Below are 21,860 nucleotides of genomic sequence, written 5' to 3'. Positions count from 1 at the left end.
TCTATATTAGTTTTTTGAGAAAACCATGCTGTTTCCATAGCAGCTGTACCAATTTACATTCCCACCAACAGTGTAGGAAGTTTGGGATTCCTTTTTTATTTTTCATTTAAATTATTTATTTAGGAGTTCCCGTCGTGGCACAGTGGTTAACGAATCCGACTGGGAACGATGAGGTTGCGGGTTCGGTCCCTGCCCCTGCTCAGTGGGTTAACGATCCGGCGTTGCCATGAGCTGTGGTGTAGGTTGCAGATGCGGCTCGGATCCCGCGTTGCTGTGGCTCTGGCATAGGCTGGGGGCTGCGGTTCCGATTCGACCCCTAGCCTGGGAACCTCCATATGCCGCGGGAGCGGCCCAAAGAAATAGCAAAAAATAAATAAATAAATAAATAAATAATTTATTTATTTATTTACCTTTTTTAGGTCTGCACCTGCAACATATGGAAGCTCCCAAGCTAGGGGTCGAATCAGAGCTATATCTACCAGCCTACACCACAACCACAGCAATGCCAGATTCAAGCCATAGTTTGTGGCAATGCTGGATTCTTAACCCAATCAGCTAGGCCAGGGTTTGCACACCCATCCTCACAGACACAATGTTGGGTTCTTAACCTGCTGATCCACAACAGGAACTCCTGATTAATCAAGATCCATTGCCCTGATTGAGATTTTATTTTGCATAACTAGCAACCTTTTCCTTCTATATTTGACTTTCATCAAACTGCATTTCCAAGCATTATATACTTGTGCCCCACACTGTCTTATGTATGTAAGTTTCAAATTATCATAAATCTGGTGGACAACATCTTGTTTGACCTCCCTGGCAAGGGCTTAGGTCAGCAGTGACAACAGCACTGAATTATCATTTTAAATAATTGCACAGACACTCCTGTATAATGAAAGATTATAATTTTTTATTTTTATCAAAACTTGTGATATGTACACATTGAAAGTGTTTATACTTTTACATGTTGGGAGAGTTTCCACAAGCTTAAATAATTAAGATAGGGGAGTTCCCGTCGTGGCGCAGTGGTTAACGAATCCGACTAGGAACCATGAGGTTTCGGGTTCGGTCCCTGCCCTTGCTCAGTGGGTTAACGATCCGGCGTTGCCATGAGCTGTGGTGTAGGTTGCAGACGCGGCTCGGATCCCGCGTTGCTGTGGCTCTGGCGTAGGCCGGTGGCTACAGCTCCGATTCGACCCCTAGCCTGGGAACCTCCATATGCCGCGGGAGCGGCCCAAGAAATAGCAACAACAACAACAACAAAAAAAAGACAAAAGACAAAAAAAAAATAATTAAGATAAAGAAGTCATTAGTTATGTTACAAAGAACAAATCCTTGACCTCATTCTGAAACTAAACCTAAGCCAGGAACCCTTTATCATGGGTTTCATTATAAAGAAAAGAAAAACAAAACAACAACAAACTTTAAAAATTATTGTAGTAGAAAAATATTTTGATGTATGACTGAATTACTTTGTTGTACAGCAGAAATTATCACAATCTTATAAATCAACTGTACTTCAAAATAAAACTTAAAAAGTCAAAAATAAAATTAAAAAAATATTTTGAGAGAAATTTCTAAGCATTCAGATTTATTTTAGAATTTAATATTTTAATTTGTTGAGATGGAAAATCCCCTGAAAACATAAGCAACAAACCAGGCTAGTTGCCTGAGTAACCAGCTCGCCTTGGAGCAGGGATTAACAGTGAAATGAATTCCTGCATTGGCTATAGCAGTTGGACAGCATGGAAATAGCATATAAACATCTAGCAGAATCCCTTGCAAGACTGGGGAGAGGATCTATGTCCCTGAGGGTGAATTACTCTTAAGCCAAGCACCAACTCCTGCTGGGGTCGAGGACAGATATGCCAGCCCTGGGTTCCTGCAGGATGAATTATGTCATGTGCCACCCAGGACAGACCCACTTCTTCAGCACTTTAAAAGAATTGATCACCCTGAGCTTTGGCTGGTTTCCAAGGAACAGGTTTCAGTTTCCAAGGGGCCATTTGTGCTTTGAAGGAGGGCAACTCCCCCTCAAGGCCATACTACAATGGGCCAGCCTCCCACGCTTTCTTTTTGCATATTCAACTTTGGTTATAAGAATAGAGGCTGACCTCACAGATACTGTTAGTGACCTTGAAAACCAGCTCATTTTCAAACTAATGTAAACTTGTTACTTACCTAAGAAACTTCACAGTATCTAAGGAATTGTGGAGAATTACACATATAAGTGTTACAGGAAGCATTTTATGGAGTCTGCAAAGGTTTTTCCATTTATTAAGTGCTTTTGTATCTTTGCAGTGTCATGGCTTATTATGCTTTATACGTATTAGTCTTTTTTAAAGCTCTGTTTCTAAATTGCATTACTGCTGAGCACTCAGTGCGTGAATTCAAAGTTCTTTGATTGGCATATGCACACTGAGGCATACGGAATGATTGGCCAACTCAGAACTTGCTGTATAGCAGAACTGTACCAAATATTCTGTAATAATCTATGTGGGAAAAGAATCTGAAAGAGAATGGATGTGTGTACATGTATGACTGAATCACTTTGTTGTACAGCAGAAATGACCATGACATTGTAAATCAACTATACTTCAATCAGACTTAAAAAAAAAAAAAAACACCCAACAACAAAAGTTCTCCCCTATCTGGCAAGTATGGAGAGTAGGTGACCACATGCCCACAACTGTCTCATCCCGTTCATGGGCTTACACAACATGCCAGACATTTCTGAATACCGAGCCCCATATTATCCTGTGACCAGATCTTCTCTGAATTGCTATACAGATTGCAACCTGTTCTAGAAGAGCCATACGATTTTCCCTAATGAGAGGAAGGAGGAGGCCAGACCAACCATGCCTTGGGCTGAAAAGGTGAGTTCTGCATATGTCAGAAGAAGCCTTCAGGAGCCCAGCATCACAAACACTGACTTTCCAGTCCTGGGAGATGTTTACCCTGAAGAAACCTCTGCTTTCAGTTCCCCGGACCTGGGATCTTCTTATTCCCCTCAGCATGGAGTCATGCTGTGAACTGGAAGTGCCACCTGAATTCCAACGTGGCAATTGCTGTTGATGGAAAAGATGAGCATTCATAGGTCTAATGTTTCGGGAACAAAGAAGAACTTGACCTTCCTCTTGAAGGGTTGATGTGATCCCCTCTATAAGTTAATTAAGAACCAGGATTTAAACTGTCAAATCACTCCAAGAGTTGACTTATTTCTTTACTTTGTTTAAACCTTGTTGACTTCTTTCTAATTAACTAAAAAAAAAAATTTTATTGTATACAATGTTCTGTCAGTTTCTTTTGTACCAAAAAAGAATATATATATTTTTTCTCACACTATCCTCCATCATGTTCCATCACAAGTGACTAGATATAGTTCCTTGTGCTATACAGCAGGATCTAATTAATTTTTTTTTTTTTTGTCTTTTTGGTCTGTTGTTGTTGTTGTTGTTGCTATTTCTTGGGCCGCTCCCGCGGCATATGGAGGTTCCCAGGCTAGGGGTTGAATCGGAGCTGTAGCCCCCAGCCTATGTCAGAGCCACAGCAACGCGGGATCCGAGCCGCGTCTGCAACCTACACCACAGCTCACGGCAACGCTGGATCGTTAACCCACTGAGCAAGGGCAGGGACCGAACCCGCAACCTCATGGTTCCTAGTCGGATTCATTAACCACTGCGCCATGACGGGAACTCCTTTTTTTTTTTTTTTTTTTTTGTCTAGGATCTAATTAATTTTTAATAGCCATGTTATTTTCAACAACTTCAGTATATTTGTCCTTTATGTCTTAGATTCTTTTTTCAGGAGATGAACGGTGAGTAAAGACATTCTTTCCATGGTGTTACCCCACCTAGGTGCAGAAGATGGCATTTAGATATGAAAACCCCAGGGGCAACAAGACAACTTGACCTCAGGAACACTTGTGCTTGTACTTCCCAAACTCATCTTTTCCCCTGTTTGTCACAGTTGCCCCACCTCCACCATAGGAACCGCAATTGTTATCCTTCTCCTGGATTCTAAACAGGCTATCCTTGGTGCCAGGGACCTAAGGGCTTTGAGCTAACAGTGCCATTTTTACAGTTTTCATTGTTTATAAATTTAGGGACTCTCAGTAGTTTATGTGGCCCTGCCTCTTTTCTTTGGCTGATTTGGAGACATGATGGTCAAGGAAAAATTCAAAGCAGTGATTCTGAGTCCCCCTCAATCCATTCTTGCTCCATGTTAGGGCAGGTGGATGGGACAAGGAGTTGAGTGGGGGTCACAGGCCCAGCTAGGTTTTATTTTCCAGACCTGAGGACATGGCTGGTGTCACCTCAGTTTGTGTCCTCTTTTCTAGAGGATGGGCCTTTGGAAAATATGGACTAAGAGTAACCCCACAGCTCCAATGCAGAATGTTTGTCTCTGTTCCAAAAAACAGTTTAATGAGAAGTAAATTTTTAATAAAACAGAACAACCACTTGTTTTTTTGTAAACAATACTTTAAACAAACAGTAAACATGATAAATAGGCACTTTTTTTTGTCTTTTGAGGGCCGCACCCACGGCATATGGAGGTTCTCAGGCTAGGGGTCAGTTGGAGCTGTATAGTCACTGGCCTACGCCACACCCACAGCAACACCAGATCTGAGCTGTATCTAGGACCTATACCACAGCTCATGGCAATGATGGATCCTTAACCCACTGAGAGAGGCCAGGGATCGAACCCGTGTCCTCAAGGATGCTAATCAGATTCGTTTCTGCTGAGCCATGATGGGAATTCCCATAGGCACTTTTTAATTAAAATTGGTCTAGTTCAGCTAAATGATTATCCTAAGTATGTGGAACCAAAAAGAAATGAATGGTTTCAAAACGCTTCACTACTTCATATGAATACTTTTCTTTCCATAACCACCATCCTATAACTTATATTTACATTTTAATAATACATAGCACATCAGGGTAAAACTATAATGTAGAAAAAGAAAAAGAACTTATAATATCACCCTCCTAAAATTTTTAAGGTTTTTTTTTTGCTACACCAGGGGCATGCAAGTTTCTGGGCCAGGGATTGAACCCACACCCCAGCAGCAACCAGAGCCACAGCTGTGACAACACCAGATCCTTAACCCACTGAGCCACTGGGAACTCTAGATTTTTTAGGTTAAAACATTGTATGTCAATGGTAAAAATTTATATGGTATTGTAGTGTAGATAAGCAATATTTGGTTTAAACCAGTCATTTTCTGCAGGACCAGAGTTATATTCTTAAAATCTATACTACAATAGACACTCTTGCATGTTTATGTGTAGTAACATACTTTTGCAGTATGTATTCCTAGTGAAACAGCCACATCATAGGGTATGTGGATTTTGATAGTTCTTCCAAATTACCTTCTCCAGAGATCACATTAATGGACACACTGTGAGAGAATTAATTACACATCCACCTTTTAATTTTCACTTAGATTCTCTCAAGGGACTCCTGTTACCCACACTTCAAGACTGCTTGGTAGCCAATGAAGCCACATTGCTTTTTTTCCTACGGAGAGTCTTCATTGCCTAGCTAAACTCTTTGGTTGAAGTACAATATTAATAAAGACAGTTTCTATTGGGGGCAATTATATAGCCTGAACTATGTCAAAGCAATTCACACCACATTTTGCAGTGTTGTGATTTTGCTAAATTAACACGTGTTAAGTCAAGTCCCAAATGGGGAATTGGATGGTAAGTCATGGTTCAGCAGACCACAAGGGAAGATGAAATAGAGAAGTTTTTTAGTCCCAAGTCCTAGAGCAGGTACAAGGCACAGCTGGCAGGACCACGGTGGGGGCGGGGGGGGGGGGGCGGTCAGGGCAGGGTGCAGGCAGAGAGCCCAGCAGCTGGGGTGACTTTATTAAGGTCCAAAGGTGCAGTGATTTTTGGAGTTCCAGGGATAAGGGCAGATTGGCCAATTTAATCCAAGAAGAGCAGGGTTTTGGTAAGATCTGCAGTTGGGGGGGCAGTCTTATCTAAGGGGTGCACATGAGGAAGGAGCTGGGAGGCTGGAGGGACTATTAATCACCGAGGGCATTGGAGAAGTCATATCAGGAACTCAGCACTTCCTGAGACTCCATGGGCCACGCACTACGGTCGAGCAAGGGCTGGCAAAGGCCCCTGTGGGCCACTCCACCACCCAAAGTGGATGTTGAGGCAGTGATACTAGTGAGTCATTTAAACTACATTCTCCACACTCTTTTATTTTATTTTACTTTATTTTATTTTTTTTGTCTTGTCTCTTTAGGGCTGCACCCACAGCATATGGACATTCCCAGGCTGAAGGTCTAATCGGAAATACAGCTACCGGCCTATGCCATAGCCACAGCAACATTGGATCCAAGCCACAAGCCATGTCTGGCACCTACACCACAGCTCACAGCAACGTGGATCCTTAACCCACTGAGCAAGGACAGGGATTGAACCCACGTCACCAGGGATGCTAGTTGGGTTTGTTAACCACTGAGCCACAACAAGAACTCATCCATACTCATTTTATACCCTTTAAAATGAGCCACAAGACAAGAGCCCCAAACCTTCTTGGATTAATAGGCTGATAGCTTCTTCCTGATCCTCACATGAAGGAGAATAGCAATCTTGAACAAAGCTGTGCTAAGGGAAGTGTTAAAGGTCATTCATGCTTTGCTTTCAGTGAAGAGAAGCATTATAAAAATATTTTCATATAGAAATGTAACTAGCAGCAGCTGTTAAATGAGACAAAGCTAAATTATCAGATTGAATCCTTTAGGTAAATGCTGGGAAAATTTGCGAGATTTTTGTCTGGCTCCACTGAAACTCTGTGTCATTTTAGGAAGATAATACAAAACTTGATTGACATAAAAAGGGAAATGATTGCAAACTTAAATATTTCTCAGAAGATGGAAAATGATGAGGCAGCTCTGAGTTATTATAATGTTGGTGAGTAATATTTACAATTTGCATAATGTACAAAGTTCTCTACAAGATGCCCAAGAACTTCGACAACAGAATTTCAACATAAATTGTTGTTTTAAAAAGACAGAAGGTGAGGAAAGAACTGAGTTCTGTGAATATATGTAACAAATATAGAATCGATAACCAAATTTATTACTCACAGAAGTCGTGGGAGTTGATGCAATACTAGAGATCAAGACATTCAACTCAGGTTGGCTGCACAAAAGGAATCACTTGGAAGTGCCATCTTAAAACAATGAAAAATACAAGTTGGTAGAGTTCTGGAAAAATATTCTAGAAGAAATGGACAAATTCTTAGAAAAAAAAGTACACTATTCCAAGACTAAACCAAGATGAAATAGAAAAGATGAACAGACCAATCACAAGAACTGAAGTTGAAATTATGATTTAAAAATTTCCAACAAACAAAAGTCCAAGCCCAGATGACTTTACAGGTGAATGCTGTCAAACATTTAGAGAAGAGCTAACACCTATCCTTCTGAAACTATTCCAAAAAATCGCAAAGGAAGGGATACTCCCAAACTCATTCTATGAAGCCACCATCTGATACCAAAACCAGACAAATACCACAAAAAAAGAAAACTACACACCAATTTCACTGATGAACACAGATGCAAAAATCCTCAACAAAATACTAGCAAACCGAGCCCAACAATACATTAAAAGGATTGTGCATCATGATCAAGTAGGATTTATCCCAGGGATGCAAGAGTTCTTCAATATCCACAAATCAAACAGTGTGATATACCACATTAACAAGCTGAAGAATAAAAACCATATGATCCTCTCAATAGATGCAGAAAGAGCCTTTGACAAAATCCAACACCCATTTCTGATAAAAACCCTTCAGAAAGTGGGCACAGAGGGAACCTACCTCAACATAATAAAGACCATATATGACAAACCCAAAGTGAACATCATTCTCAATGGTGAAAAGTTCAAAGAATTCCCCACTGAGATCAGGAACAAGACAAGGATGTCCACTCTCACCACTACTCTTCAACAGAGTTTTGGAAGTCCTAGCCATGGCAATCAGAGAAGTAAAAGAGATAAAAGGAATCCAAATTGGAAAGGAAGAAGTAAAACTATCACTATTTGCAGATGACATGATACTATACCTAGAGAATCCTAAAGTCTCTACCAGAAAACTGTTAGAGTTCATCGATGAATTTGGCAAAGTCACAGGATACAAAATTAATACACAGAAATTGACAGCATTTCCATACACTAACAATGAAAGATCAGAAAGAGAAATTAGGGGAGCCATCCCGTTTACCATCGCATCCAAAAGAATAAAATGCCTAGGAGTAAACCTACCTAAAGAGATGAAAGACCTGTACTCTGAAAACTATAAGACAATGATGAAAGAAATCAAAGATGACACAAATAGATGGAAAGATATACCATGCTCATAGATTGGAAGAGTTAATATTATCAAAATGACTATACTACCCAAGGCATTATACAGATTCAATGCAATCCCTATCAAATTACCAAGGACATTTTTCACAGAATTTGAACAAAATATTTTAAAGTCTGTTTGGAAGCACAAAACACCCCAGAATAGCCAAAGACATCCCGAAAAAAGAAAAATGGAGCTGGAGGAATCAGGCTCCCAGACTTCAGACTATACTACAAAGCAACGGTCATCAAAACAGCATGGTGCTGTCACAAAGATAGAGATAGAGATCAGTGGAACAGGATAGAAAGCCCAGAATTCAACCCACGCACCTACAGCCAGCTCACCTATGACAAAGGAGGCAAGAATATACAATGGAGAAAGGACAGCTTGTTCAATAAGTGGTGCTGGGAAAACTGGACAGCCACATGGAAAAGAATGAAATTAGAACACTCCCTAACACCATACACAAAAATCAACTCCAAATGGATTTAAGACCTAGATATAAGACCAGACACTATCAAACTCTTAGAGGAAAACATAGGCCAAATCCTCTCTGGCATAAATGACAGCAACATCTTCTCAGATCCACCTCTTAGAGTAATGACAATAACAACAAAAATAACCAAATGGGACCTAAGCAAACTTCAAAGTTTCTGCACAGCAAAGGAAACCTTAAACAAAACAAAAAGACAGCCCACAGAATGGGAGAAAATCTTTGCAAGTGATCGACAGACAAGGAATTAATCTCCAAAATTTATAAACACCTTCTGCAGCTCCATACCAAGAAAACAGACAACTCCATCAACAAATGGGCCGAAGATCTAAACAGACAATTCTCCAAAGACATAGAGATGGCCAAAAAACACATGAAAAGATGTTCAACATCACTCATTCTTAGAGAGATGCAAATCAAAACCACTCTGAGGTACCACTTTACAACAGCCAGAATGACCATCATCAAAAAGTCTACAAACAATAAGTGCTGGAGAGGGTGTGGAGAAAAAGGAACCCTAGTACACTGTTGGTGGGATTGTAAAGTGGTACAACCACTGTGGAAAACAGTGTGGAGATTCCTCAGAAAACTAAACATACAACTACCATTTGATCCAGCAATCCCAATCCTGGGCATCTATCCAGCAACATGGATGCAACTAGAGATTCTCATACTAAGTGAAGTAAGTCAGAAAGAGAAAGACAAATACCATATGGTATCACTTATTTGCAGAATCTAAAATATGGCACAAATGAACCTGTATACGAAATAGAAACAGACTCACAGACATAGAGAACAAGTTTGTGGTTGCTAAGGGGATGGGGGCAGGGAGTGGGGTGGACTGGGAGTCTGGGGCTAGTAGATGCAAACTATTACATCTAGAATGGCTAAGCAATGAGGTCCTACTATATAGCACAGGGAACTATATCCAATCTCTTGGAATAGACCATGATGGAAGATAATATAAGAAAGGGAATGTATACATATACTTACGACTGGATAACTTTGCCGTACTGCAGAAATTGGCACATTGTAAATCATCTGTACTTTAATAAAAAATTTTAAAAATATGTGGGGAAAAAATGTAATTGTAATGTATACATGTAAGGATAACTTGATCCCCTTGCTGTACAGTGGGAAGATAAAAAAAATTTTTTTTTAAATATGAAACTTGAAATCCTTGATGAGTTAATGGTATGGGCAATGATTATCCACAACATCAAAAAAGAGAGAGAAAGAAAACAAAACAAACAAAAAAACATGCCTTTTGCCTTCCTACAGAACATACCACTACCTATGGCACACTCTTGCCCAAAAGCAGAACCTGAATATGATCAAGTCTCTAGATCAAACTATCAGTTTTGAGGAATATAGGTATAACTTGAAGATACTGCAGGTGTGGTCCCAGATCCCTCAATAAAGTGAATATCCAATAAAGCAGGTCACATGAATATTTTGGTTTTATAGTGCATATAAACATTATGTTGACACTATACTATAATCAATTGCATATAATAGCATTTTTTTAAAAAAAACATACAAACCTTAATTTTAAAACATGTTATTGCTAAACAATGCTAACCACCCTCTGACAATACACAGTTGCCACAAACCCTCATGTAAAAAATGCAATTTCTGCAAAGCACAATAAAGTGAAGTACAATAAAGCAAGGTATGCCTCTATAAGGAACCAAGGAATGTCTTAAATGACACCAAAGGGATGCAATTAATACAATTCAGATTGTGGGAGTTCCCATTGTGGCTCAGTGGTAACAAACTCGACTAGTATCCGTGAGGATGCAGATTCAATCCCTGACCTAGCTCCGTGGGTTAAGAATCCGGCGTTGCCATGAGCTGTGGTGTAGGTCACAGATACGGCTCAGATCTGGCATTGCCATGGCTGTGGTGCAGGCCAGCAGCTGTAGCTAGGATTCAACCCCTAGCCTGGGAATTTCCATATGTTAAGGGTGCTGGCCTAAAAAAACAAACAAACAATAAATAAAAAATACAACTCAAGTTATGGAAAACTCTATACGACAAATCACCTGATTTCTTCAACAGACAAACTGAAAAAGAAAATTATGAAACAATCAGAGAAATGTGAACTGACTTGGATATTTAATAATATTAAGGCAACATTACATTTTTATTTTTATTTTCTTTGTCTTTTTGCCATTTTTTGGGCTGCTCCCGCGGCATATGGAGGCTCCCAGGCTAGGGGTCGAATCGGAGTTGTAGCCGCCGGCCTACACCACAGCTCACGGGATCCAAGCTGCGTCTGTGACCTACATCACAGCTCACGGAAACGCTGGATCCTTAACCCACTGAGCAAGGCCAGGGATCGAACCTGCAACCTCATGGTTCCTAGCCGGATTGGTTAACCACTGAGCCACAACAGGAACTCCTTTTTTTTTTTTTTTTTTTTTTGTCCTTTTAACATTACATTTTTAGAGGCTGTGGTGGTGTTATGATTTTAGAGATAAACATTAAAATTTTTATGGATAGAATAATAGGAGGTTATTCATTAATCCAGGCTGAGGAAAAGCAGGCAGGCTTACAGATGGAACAACACTGTCCATGATTTAATAAATGTTGAAGTTTTGTGACGGGGAAATGGGAGTTCATTACACTATTCTTTCTACTTCTGTATATATTTGAAATTGCCAATTATATATATATATTTTTTTAATTGACAACTCTTTCTGATTTGACTCCTCCAATTTATAAGTACTAACATTGACAGTAATTTTAAGATATTCCTTTAAAAAGTCCTCGTTCTGTCTTGGAATTTCTGTCGGCACATATCAGTTATCCAACACATACCAAATCTCCTGGCCCTAAAATATGGTGAAGAAAGTCTAACCCGCATCACTAATCACCCACCTATTTGAAGGCAAATCTGGACACAGTATCAATCTCCTAGGTTCACTTTGAGTCATCAGTTCTGAAGCTTTCACTTTGTAGAGAAATATTCTAGGGACTGGAGAAAGCAGGTAAAATAATAGGAAACATATGGTAAGCCAATAACACAATGGGGCTGCCACGCAAACACAGAAAAGTAGAAAAGCAAAAGAAAGACACAGTGTATAGACACATAGTAAGTGTTTTCCACATCCGGCTATATCAATGTTTGCCATATCCTGCAGTCCAACAGAATCATCTGTGGTGCTTGTTAAAAATATAGATGCAAAAGCACCATCCCTGGAAATGCTGCCTTAGAAGGTCTGATGTTTGGCCCACTGCTTGATGTTTCCATGTTTACAAATCACCTACTCATTACAATTTATTTGTAATATCCAAGTCAACATTTATGATGGTCATTTGTGGACATGTGCAAAGCAGTGACAATTTTTTGTCTACTTTTTGTCGATCTTATCTGGTAAAAAGTCTGTTAAAATCTTTCCCATTTGTTTTCTACCATTGAGTTTTTAGAGTTCTCCATGTATTCTGCACACAGTTGTTGGATATGTAATTTTTAAAGGTTTCCCCCAGTCTTTTTGTTTGTTTGTTTGGTCTTTTTAGGGCCACACCTGTGGCAAATGGAAGTTCCCAGGCTAGGGGTCAAATTGGAGCTGAAGCTGCCAGCCTACACCACAGCCACAGCATTGCCAGATCTGAGCTGAATTTAAGACCTATGCCTCAGCTTGGGGCAACGCTGGACCCTTAACCCAGTGAGTGACGCCGGGGATAGAACTCTCATCCTCATAGACACTAGTCAGGTTCTTAACCCACTGAGCCACAACAAAAACTCCCCAGACCACGTGTTAATAGGACAACCACGTCATAAAGAAATCAATTCTTCCTGAAGGAGAAAGACAAGATGTTAGAAGAGTAGGGGGACACGCTGGCCCTCTCCCACAAATGCAACAAAAAAATACATCTACAGGTTAAACGACTCACACAGAACAGCAATTAATCACTGGCAGAAGAACCTAAACTCCAATAACGGGAAGAATCTCATGACATAACTGGGTAAAACAAGAGAAAAGAGGAAAGTGAGAGAAGGGGAATCAGGGCTGGACAGGCACTCCTGAAAGGGAACTTTGGAGGAAAAAGGGATCCCACACCCTGGACAGTCACCTACTCAATGGAAAGATCAACCCAATCAGAGAGATCTCCAGATGCAGAGAAGAGTGCAGCAGTAAGTCTGAGTTCCGAAGAGCAGAATGAGAACCGAACAGATCATCTGAACTACTGGCACAGTCACCAAAAACCGACACTTGGGTGGGGTCTGGGCACCGAGACCTCAGCTCCGGAGGTTAGTCTCCCGGAACGGGAATGGGCTGGGGTGGGCAGTGCTGAGACTGCTTGGGGGACCAGGAACCGGTCTGTCCAGTTTTCAGGGCAGAGACTACCTGGGAGACTAGGAAGCTGAGTGTTGCAGGTTCAGGGAGCAATACGCTAAGGGCTGGGGGGTGGAAAACCACATCAGCGGGAACCTGGGAGAAGAGCTGGATCTGCAGGAGAGACAAGGCGCCAGTGTTGGGGAGGGGAGAGAAGGAGGGGTGGGCCACCATAGAATGCTCCCCACACCACAGTGGGCTCACTTGCCCACCAGCTATCAGAAAGCTGTGCTTCCCAACGCATTCCCCCTCCCCCTCCCCTATGCACGTGCGCTGGACCTGAGGCTGCCTGCCATCCCAGAGGGCTGGCCTCACCATTTGCAAGAAGCCAACCACTGGAAATTATAAAGATGAAAGAGGAAATCAATAAAATAGAGACTCAAAAAACAATAGAGGAGTTCCCGTCGTGGCGCAGTGGTTAACGAATCCGACTAGGAACCATGAGGTCGCGGGTTCGGTCCTTGCCCTTGCTCAGTGGGTTAAGGATCCGGCGTTGCCGTGAGCTGTGGTGTAGGTTGCAGACGCGGCTCGGATCCCGCGTTGCTGTGGCTCTGGCGTAGGCCGGTTGCTACAGCTCCGATTCAACCCCTAGCCTGGGAACCTCCATATGCTGCGGAAGCGGCCCAAGAGATAGCAACAACAACAACAACAACAAAAGACAAAAAAAGACAAAAGACAAAAAAAAAAAAAAAAAAAATAGAGAAAATTAATAAAACCAAGAGCTGGCTCTTTGAAAAGGTAAACAAAATTGACAAACCCCTGGCTAGACTCACTAAGAAGAGGAAAGAAAGAACCCAAATAAACAAAATTAGAAACGGAAAAGGAGAAATCACAACAGATTCTGCAGAAATACAAAATACTGTAAGAGAATACTATGAAAATTACATGCCAACAAATTTGACAATCTGGAAGAAATGGACAGTTTTCTAGAATCTTACAGCCTGCCAAAACTGAATCAAGAAGAAACAGGCGTTCCCGTCGTGGCACAGTGGCTAATGAATCCGACTAGGAACCATGAGGTTACAGGTTCGGTCCCTGCCCTTGCTCAGTGGGTTAACGATCCGGCGTTGCCGTGAGCTGTGGTGTAGGTTGCAGACGCGGCTCGGATCCCACGTTGCTATGGCTCTGGCGTAGGCCGGAGGATACAGCTCCAATTCAACCCCTAGCCTGGGAACCTCCATATGCTGTGGGAGCGGCCCTAGAAATGGCAAAAAGACAAATAAATAAATAAATAAATAAATAAAATAAAAATAACGAATGAAAAAAAGAGAAAATCATTTAAAAAAAAAAAAAAGAAGAAGAAACAGACCAACTGAACAGACCGATCACTAGAAATGAAATTGAAGAGGTCATAAAATCACTCCCTACAAATAAAAGTCCAGGACCAGATGGCTTCACAGGCGAATTCTACCAAACATATAAAGAGGAACTGGTGCCCATCCTCCTTAAACATTTTCAAAGGTTGAAAAAGAAGGAACACTCTCAAAGACATTCTATGATGCCACCATCACCCTAATTCCAAAACCAGACAAAGATACCACCAAAAAAAGAAAACCATCGGCCAATATCTTTGATGAATATAGACACAAAAATTCTCAACAAAATTTTAGCCAACCGAATCCAACAACATATCAAAAATATACAGCATGACCAGGTAGGGTTCATCCCAAATTCACAAGGTTCAACATAAGCAAATCAATCAACATCATACACCACATTAACAAAAGAAAAGTCAAAAATGATATGATCATCTCTAGATACAGAAAAAGCATTTGACAAAGTCCAACATCCATTCAGTTGGGTATAGAGGGAACATTCCTGAACATAATCAAAGCCATTTATGACAAACCCACAGCAAATATAATATTCAATGGAGAAAAACTGAAAGCCTTCTCACGCAAATCTGGAACAAGACAGGGATGCCCACTCTCACCACTGCTCTCCAACGTAGTTTTGGAAGTCCTAGCCACAGCAATTAGACAAACAAAAGAAATAAAAGGCATCCATATAGGAAGAGAAGAGATCACACTGTCACTGTATGCAGACAACATGATACTATACATAGAAAACCCTAAGGACCCAACCCAAAAACTCCTTGAACTGATTAATAAATTCAGCAAAGTAGAAGGATATAAGATTAACATTCAGAAATCAGTCGCATTTCTATATACCAACAATGAAATATTAGAAAAGGAATACAAAAATACAATACCTTTTAAACTTGCACCTCACAAAATCAAATACCTCAGAATACACCTGACCAAGGAAGTAAAGGACTTATATGCCGAGAACTATAAAATTTTAATCAAGGAAATTAAAGAAGGTGGAAAGATATTCCATGTTCCTGGATTGGAAAAATCAATATTGTAAAAATGGCCATACTACCCAAAGCAATCTACAGATTCAATGCAACCCCTATCAAATTACCCATGACATTTTTCACAGAACTAGAACAAACAATCCAAACATTTATATGGAACCACAAAAGACCCAGAATTGCCAAAGCAATCCTGAGAAACAAAAACCAAGCAGGAGGCATAACTCTCCCAGACTTCAAGAAATACTACAAAGCCACAGTCATCAAAACAGTGTGGTACTGGTATCAAAACAGACAGACAGACCAATGGAACAGAAGAGAGAACCCGGAAATAAACCCTGACACCTATGGTCAATTAAGCTTTGACAAGGGAGGCAAGAACATAAAATGGGAAAAAGAAAGTCTATTCAGCAAGCATTGCTGGGAAACCTGGACAGCTGCATGCAAAGCAATGAAACTAGAACACACCCTCACACCATGCACAAAAATAAACTCAAAATGGCTGAAAGACTTAAATATAAGACAAGACACTATCAAACTCCTAGAAGAGAACATAGGCAAAACACTCTCTGACATCAACCTCATGAATATTTTCTCAGGTCAGTCTCCCAACGCAACAGAAATAAGAGCAAAAACAAACCCATGGGACCTAATCAAACTGAAAAGCTCTTGCACGGCAAAGGAAACCAAAAAGAAAACAAAAAGACAACTTTCAGAATGGGAGAAAATAGTTTCAAATGATGCAATGGACAAGGGCTTAATCTCTAGGATATACAAGCAACTTATACAACTCGACAGCAAAAAAGCCAATCACCCAATGGAAAAATGGGCAAAAGACCTGAATAGACATTTCTCCAAGGAAGATATACAGATGACCAACAAACACATGAAAAAATGCTCAACATCGCTGATTATAAGAGAAATGCAAATCAAAACTACCATGAGATACCACCTAACACCAGTCGGAATGGCCATCATTAATAAATCCACAAATAACAAGTGCTGGAGGGGGTGTGGAGAAAAAGGAACCCTCCTGCACTGCCGGTGGGAATGTAAACTGGTACAGCCACTATGGAGAACAGTTTGGAGATAAACTTAGAAATCTATACATAGTACTTCCATATGACCCTGCAATCCCACTCATGGGCATATATCCGGACAAAACTCTACTTAAAAGAGACACATCCACCCGCATGTTCCTTGCAGCACTATTCACAATAGCCAAGACATGGAAACAACCTAAATGTCCATCGACAGATGATTGGATTCGGAAGAGGTGGTATATATACACAATGGAATACTACTCAGCCATAAAAAAGAACTATATAATACCATTTATAGCAACATGGGTAGAACTAGAGACTCTCATACTGAGTGAAATAAGTCAGAAAGAGAAAGACAAATACCATATAATTTCACTTATAACTGGAATCTAATATACAGCACAAATGAACATTTCCACAGAAAAGAAAATCATGAACCTGGAGAATAGACTTGTGGCCGCCTGGGGGGAGAAGGAGGGAGTGGGAGGGAGCTTGGGGTTATTGGATACAACTTGGAATGGATTTACAATGAGATCCTGCTGAGTAGCATTGAGAACTATGTCTAGATATATCGTAACGGAACGAAGGGTGTAAAAAAAACGTATACATGTAAGCGTATCTTGGCCCCCATGCTGTACAGCGGAAAAATATATTAATTAATTTTTAAAAAAAAAGAAAAAAAAGAAAAATAGATGCAAAGGCTAAATCAGCATAAAAAAAAAAAAAAAGAAATCAATTCTTCCTAAGTTAATTTGTACTCCTGGCTTGTCTTTTTGCTTTCTTAACAGTGTCCTTGGCAGAGCAAAGTTGTGTAATTTTAATAGAGTTCAATTTATGGATTGTACTTTTAGTATCATAATAAGAATTCTTTGCCTAAGGCGAGCCCATGAAAATTCTTTATGTTTTCTTCTAAAAGTTTATAGTTTTATGTTTTACACCTAGGTCTGTGATCCACTAGGAATTAATTTTTACATGTAGCATAAGCTATGGGTCAGGGTTCTTATTTTACTTGTGAATGCCCAATTATTCCAGCATCATTTACTAAATACTACCATACACCTACTGAACTGTCATCATATCTTTGTCAAAAATCAACTGGCCATATTTATGTGGGTCCATGTCTGGAATTTATTCTGTTCTACATTAGTATCTTCTTAATGTTGATAAAAATGAAGATCTTAGACCAACTGTACATGTAAGGAAAGGATTAACAAAAATCCTTCTCTACTGAAAAAAGTGACCTTGGATTATCTTTCTAGCCCCCTTTCCCTAGAAACCTGACAGAGCCGGAATGTCTACACTGCTTATGGTAAAAATGAACCCTGATTGCTAAAATGCCTCTGGATTACAAGGACTGGGAATAGAGTATAAATGCCTGATGGAAAGGCATAGCTCTAGACCTCCCTGAGTGTGGTGACTAGGAACAGGGACTCATGGCCCTGGAGACTCTGCCTATGGGACCATACCCAGGTTACTGATTCCTATTTGGGACATGAGCTTGGCTCTCACATCCACCTCTGTCATCTCGTTCTCTCACATTTAAGCTGCCACTTGGACTGATCCAGGCACTGCTATGAGACTACTGCTGAAGAAACACACCTGACACGCCAGGCCAGAATGCTGTTTACTGACCCCTAGCCTTCTCAGTGAACCCAATGCCAAGCATGGTCTGGTACAATCATTGAGTCTGATTGTCTAGTTCGACCTAAGACCAGCCCCTGGTGGGCATTATTATAACCAACTAATTCCTTCTTGTATCAGTTTATGCAATACACCTGCTTTACTCTTAGAATATTTAACGGTTGAGTTCCCCATTGTGGCTCAGTGGGTTAAGAACTCTGATGCTGTCTGTGTGAGGATGCAGGTTCAATCCCTGGCCTCGTTCAGTGGATTAAGGATCCAGCATTGCCACAAGGCTCAGATCCAGTGTTGCCATGGCTGTGGCATAGGCCGCAGCTGCAGCTCCGATTCGACCTCTAGCCTGGGAACTGCCATATTGCCACAGGTGCAGCTGTAAAAAGAAAAAAAAAAAAAACCTAATGGTCAAGAATATCGATTTGTTTGAGATCTGTGAGCAATTAGCAAGACAGAGCTCATGCCCTTGTAGTGTCTAACCTAAACACCACCTTCTCCTCAGTGTAAAAGATTCACACTTGTCTTTCTTTGGTGACCCCGTGAATGAAAATGGTCAATATTACTTGCTTTCATCTGGGAAAATTAATGGTTCCCCTAGACCCAGGAATTCACTGAGACCTTATCACAGTTCTCCACTGTCTTAAACCAAAAGTGTAAAAATGTGTTCTTTTCATAGATGTTGCACTAAATATCTGACACATAATCTGCACCCAGGAAATACTCGTTGGGACGATTAGTGCCGTAGAGATGACCCCTCACCTCAGTGTTATGAGGAGACTGGTTGGTGTCTTACTCAGGAGTTTTCTCTTCTCTCTGAAAGGAGACCGTTCTACTGTGCATGTCTCCAGAATTACAGAATCACAGAGGCAGACGAGAAGCAGTGTTTTATGGCTCCTGCCAAACAAAAAGACCAGCTTTCCCCGCAGCATCTCTTGCCTTCTTGCCTGCGTACTTGGAGGAAATGAGTCACACTCAGAAATCACACTAGCAGGTACATTTATGGTGCTTGCCCACCTCCCCTAAGTCCACGTCTCTTAGACGGTGCACTGCTGAGGGCAAATGAATGCATTCACCACAGCACTGAACCACCAGTGATTTCTCGGGCAAGAGAATGAAAAACAAAGGCTCTGGCAGTTAGACTGAGACGCAGGGTGTGGGCTTGTGGCTGGGGGGGCAACTGGCCCATCCACGTTCTTCAGGGTCAGTTCTTCAAGGACGTATTGAGTTGAATGTTTCATATTAATTGTGGCAAATCTATACCTTTGATGGAAACTTGAGGATGTAAAATGACTGGGCTGTTGTTACTTAGGGTCCTGGAGTTGTAGAGGAAACTAATCCCATTTCCATACTTTAAATGAATTTACAACCAATAAAAGAATAATACTGTAAATGGTAATTAACATTGTTTCCTTTGGCAAGCACTTAAAAGAGTGAACTCAACAGTGGCAGTTAATGTATCATTCAAAAGACATCCCTGTTTATCAATTAACTCTCATTCAAAAAACACCCCTGTTTATCAATTAACTCATGATGTTGACTATTCAACCAGTAAATCCACATGTAAACATCACCTCCAAGCTGGCTATTTATTATCAAGTCAACCAAAATGTCCCAGTGAAACAATGTGCCCCGGGGGGAAATACAAAGTCTCAAGCCAGAGACACACTGGCTTTCTGAGAGGGATCTAAATTTTATACCCGTCTCCTCTTCAGCAGCGCTACTCTTCCCTCTGGCCAGAGGTCCCTTCTGCTAAGACGAAGAGATTTCTCTGGTCTCTACCAGGTCTATAAGGTTTTTCCATGTTCAAGGCTCCAGCGTACGTGATCTGGCTTACTTTTAACCCAAGGGCCACTTAGGGATGAGGCAAGTGTTCCAAGTGAGGTTCAAATTTGCAATAACACAAGTGGCCCAAGTATGCACCCTCAGGCTGCCAAAAGAGGCTTCTGAAAATGTCTTAGAGCTAATGAATCATACCAAACTCCTCATCTAATGACTGAGAAAACTAAGATTCATGCGTGTTTTTTTTTTCTTGTGATTATCCTACTTATCTTTCAAGATTCAGTTCAACGCCAAATATTTATTGAGTGTCTGGTATGGTCCCTGTTGTAAGCACTCGAGGTTCACCAGCATACAACTGGGACAACAATCCCTGCCCTCAAGTAGTTTACATTACAGTGGAGGAGCTGGCGATAAACAATTAGTCTAATAAGTAAGTAAATCCTATAGCATGTGTAAGGCAGTAAGTACTACATTGTCAGAGAATAGAGCAGGAAAACAGACATTAGGAGTGCCAAAAACTGGGGACTGGTTGGGCTTCTGACTTTTAAATAGTCGGTAGCCTCGCTGAGAAGGTGACAGGTGACAAAAACTTAGAGGTGAGAGAGTCAGTCATGCAGGTACCTGGGGGAAGAGTATGCCAGGCAGGGGGACTGCACACGCAAATGTTCTTAGGTAACACCATGCCCAGTGAGGTCAAGAAATGACGAGCAGAGAAATAGTGAACCAGCCAGTGATCCATAAGGGGTAGAGGAGAACTAATGGATCATACAGGGGCTTTGGGCACTGCAGTGTGAGCTGAGGCACTGCATGACACAACTTCTTGTTTCAAAGGCTCCCTCTGGCTGCTGTATTGAGAACAGAATGTTGAGGACAGATATAGGAGCAGAGAAACCTGACAGGGGCTACTGCAGTATCTCAGGTAAGAGATGATGGCAGCTTGGACCCAATAGTAGCAGTAAAGTGAGAAGAGGTTTAATTCCGGTCCTATTTTGAAAATGGAACTGCTGATGCAAATAAGCAGCAAACAATCTATAATAAGAACAGAAGAGAGTTCTATTCGAGCCATGCAGAGGACTATAGCCTGGGAAACTGCCTTTCAGTAGCTCTGAGGGGACTGCTCTGAAGAGGTAGGGGAGGAGCCTGTGTATGTATGTGTATATATATATATATATACATATATATATATATATATATCCTGTAAATGAGAGGGTTAGTCACCATATATATGAAATTTTGGCTAGAAAATGCATGCAGTCAAGGATACATCTTGGTAAATGTTACTACTAATCACAAAGAACCTATATCTCAATGATTTTAGTGCCTTTCTACATATGGGAAGATGCAAGAATCTGGGGTCACTAAAATTCTTCCTGAGGTATGCATCTTTTTTTTTTTTTTTCCCCCACTGGAGGTATGCATCTTAACTGTTTAGGTTCCATCTATTCAAATCACAGGATGATCTATCCTATTTTTATTTTTTCTCCTGAATTTCCTTTGAGGGGGGATGTACGTGGGTGACAACAGTAGGGTTGCTACTTAGCCCTTTGTATAACTGGATGGTGGGTAACATTCTTTTCTTTAATGGTTAAAGCAGATGTATGATGTCTATTTGACAGGCCATAAGGTGGGCTGTTTTAGTTAGCATAAAGTTCAAGGCATATCATATATAAGCCCGAATGACTTCCCCATACCTCAATATGTGAAAACTTCTTCCATCAGAACTTGTAGGATTGACTAACAGATTGAGTGGAATGTGAGAGAAAGAGAAGGTTTCCAAAGGTTTTTGTCTTTTCTTTTTTAAAGGCTGAACTATATACTTATCTATATATTCTAATTCATCAGAATGTGTCATAGTTGTTTTTTCCATCTTTTTCACTCTG

The 21,860-nt window shown here is 40.8% G+C and overlaps 1 long non-coding RNA gene across 4 annotated transcripts in view; it reads left to right on the top strand.

Moving 5' to 3' along the window:
* The window catches only part of LOC110259968 (uncharacterized), a 74,435-nt gene extending 55,300 nt beyond the window's left edge, over nt 1-19,135 (top strand). For 3 of the 4 annotated variants that reach the window (XR_014841219.1, XR_014841221.1, XR_014841220.1), the window contains one exon: nt 2,791-3,284. This is a non-coding gene — a long non-coding RNA (uncharacterized LOC110259968). Of the gene's footprint in view, nt 1-2,790; nt 3,285-19,021 lie in introns of those variants that run through there. The other variant, XR_014841222.1, reaches the window with a different exon arrangement.
* Nucleotides 19,136-21,860: the final 2,725 nt, after the last annotated feature.

Source organism: Sus scrofa, chromosome 3 (genome assembly GCF_054392235.1).
Source record: "Sus scrofa isolate SSC_HxYL_T2T_F1_AM1 chromosome 3, Sscrofa_HxYL_maternal_Yorkshire_Landrace_v2.0, whole genome shotgun sequence".
Taxonomy (NCBI): domain Eukaryota; kingdom Metazoa; phylum Chordata; class Mammalia; order Artiodactyla; family Suidae; genus Sus; species Sus scrofa.
The sequence above is the reverse complement of the archived record's forward strand: the minus strand, read 5'-3'. Positions and strand labels throughout refer to the sequence as shown.